Source organism: Grammomys surdaster, unplaced genomic scaffold, assembly GCF_004785775.1.
Source record: "Grammomys surdaster isolate TR1022 unplaced genomic scaffold, NIH_TR_1.0 150, whole genome shotgun sequence".
Lineage (NCBI taxonomy): Eukaryota > Metazoa > Chordata > Mammalia > Rodentia > Muridae > Grammomys > Grammomys surdaster.
The window spans coordinates 5,727,407-5,730,191 of NW_021604608.1; the positions used below are offsets into that span (position 1 = coordinate 5,727,407).

A 2,785-nucleotide genomic window follows, 5' to 3' on the forward strand; every position below is an offset into this window, starting at 1 on the left:
CAGACTGGCCTGTGAGCACGTCTGTGTGGCATATTCTTGATGGCTCATTGACACAGAAGTGCCCAGCCCATTGTGGGTTGTGCTATTCCTGACAGGTAGGCCTGGACGGTATAAGAAAAGGAACTGAGCAAGTCAAGGAAGGCATACAGTAGACTCCATTCTCTCTACAATCTCTGCTTTAGTTTCTGCCTCTGTCTCTTGCATGAGCTCCTGCCTTCCCTTCCGCCAATGATGGACTGGATCCACAAGCTGAAATAAGACCCCCTTTCACTTCAGTTTTGTTTGTTTAGTGTTTTATCAGAGAAATAATAGTAAAAGCAAACTAAGACTCACACACAAAATCAAACTATTGATCAGAATGTGAAGGAACAAAATATTTTTAGTATACTCACAAAATGGATTACTGCTTCACATTGAAAAGAAGGAGGAGGAGGAGGAGGAGGAGGAGGAGGAGGAGGAGGAGGAGAAGAAGAAGGAGAAGGAGAAGGAGAAGGAGAAGAAGAAGAAACAACAACTATGGTAAAACAATGACCAACATGTGCCAGGAAGACACCAGATTAAACACGAACCATGATTCCAAAATAGAAATGTCTAGAAAACACATGATCTGCAAAGGCAGAAAAGAAACCCTTATAGTCTGAATCCAGGGTTACACATTGAGTGTTAGTAATAAAAGAAAAGAATGGGCAAATGGAAAGGAGGATGTGAAGATGTTCAGAGAGAAACTGGTTTGTTGTATCTTGATGGCGGTGGGGCTTCCGTGGGTGTACAAATTGATATCATTTCTATACTCACTAAAGACAGACTTAAATATGATCATATGCCAATTAATTCCTTTAACCCTGTGGTTGTTATTGTCCAATTTATTTAGGCTTGATCATTAGCAGTCAGACTGAAGGCCCATGTTAATCCATTTGAGTTTAACACAAGGGCAGGGTATGATTCACAGTTTGAAAGGAGGCTCCTGTGTTGAGGAGAGGAGCTGCTAAGCCTGACAGTGACCCTAGACCTGTGATGATACCACAGCCAAGGTCACTGCCAGAGTAAAGGTCCTCTGCCAACAGCAGACATTTTCCAAGAGCCCTTCACATCAGGAGATTCAGAGCAGAACAAGGCTGTGCAAGGAAACAAGGAAGAGATTCCATAAGTGTAAGCATCCCAATGGGAGACTGAGCGGCCCATGGTGGAGCAGCAGTGTCAGCCTCCAAAGGATGGTCAGGGCAGGGGAGACACGAGCTTGCCACCCAAGGCACGAGCAGACACTGGACTCGGGTGTTCGGCTGTGACTGCTGACGTTCATCCAAGGAGTTCTTTGATCTTTGCTGCAACATGTGCCGGGAAGATGCCGGTCCAGCTCTGCCACCGTGACGTCGGCTATTTGGCTGATCTGCTTCTCGATGAGTCTAATGGTGTCCTCTGAGGCTTTGTCCTTTGACTTCTTCAGTTTATTCATTGCATTAGTGCGAACCTTCCGTAAATTTTCTTTGGCTTCGTTGGTGTTCTGTTTGGTCAGTTTTACCAGCATTTCTCTGTGTTCCCTGGTTACTTTAGGAATGGTTACCCAAATTAGTGTTCCTTCCACTTCTGGGTTCAGATTCATTCCACTTTTTCTTATAGCCTTGATAGCTGTAGCTGTACACTCTGGGAAGCTGGCCATATTCACCAGAATCAATTGTGGCGACTTCATGGAGATCCGGCCAATTGGATTTACAGCGAGCTTCCCATCAGCAGTGGCCACAGTAATATGATCAAGGGATCCTGGTGCAGTCCTTATGTTGAGAGTCTTATTGAAATTATCTTTAAGCGCTTCCATCACAGATTTCATGTCTTCATTCACCTCTTCTAAGCTGATTATGTCTGCAACCAAGACTGTATTAATGTTCACTCTGGCCTGGGACTGTTTTTCTTGACTGCAAAATGGCGAACTGGTAATGCTGGGTAGGTCGAGTATTGCCTATGGTTATGTTGTCTTCCACTCATTGTCTTCATGGAAACTTCTGAAACAGGGTTGGTCAAAGCAGCAAGATAACTTCGAAAGGTAGGGTAGAGCAGGCAAAAGCATCTTATTCCCAAGGCCATGACGGAAGAGAATCCTCAGAAACAGCCACAGCTATAAACTGGGATTATAGAGAAACACACGCTGGACAGCGGAGGCCCAATTAATTCTTTATAAAATTTACTTAAAAGCCGTTTAAAGCTGAAGTTTTACTTGGAAATCTCTGAATTCATTTTGTCATCAGGTCAGAGAAATCAGAGCCTAGTCTATATGGAGAGGATCTTGAAATGTGTGTGGAGTGTGGGAATCTCGAACAGCAGGCCAAGCATCTGGCTGTTGAGATCAGGTCCAGGAGAAGCCCAGTGGCCTGTAGGGGTGTTTGATAGACAAAGCCAATGAGGGGTTTCTCTATCTACAAGGGCTTCCAGAGATTCTGAGAATTTATTTCTCCTTATTCTTCTGCCATCTGCATCTGAAATTGCTTTTGATGTCTTTGGCTGTTTGTTTCCTCTCAAATCCTTCTTATTGATTTAGTTTTTTTTTCTTCCGATTGATTTGTAATTGGCAAACAAGTATAATTAATGTGTCAAAGAGAACGTGTATCTTAGCGCTTACTAAACGCTGGAAAATTATTTTTCAAGGTAATTAAATGAGTTACATAAGAAAAGAAACCAAATAAGCTCATGCCATATATCAATTTAGTTTTTAAAATTTTTACTAGAGTTAAGTCTAAAAGTAACTAATTTAAAAAAGCAACTCTAAGTCTAAGTATATTTAATAATTATTTCA

General features: G+C 42.4%; 1 pseudogene; it reads right to left on the reverse strand.

Moving 5' to 3' along the window:
• Window positions 1-1,296: 1,296 nt before the first annotated feature.
• LOC114619519 lies at window positions 1,297-2,100 on the reverse strand (annotated as a pseudogene).
• Between the last annotated feature and the right edge of the window lie 685 nt (window positions 2,101-2,785).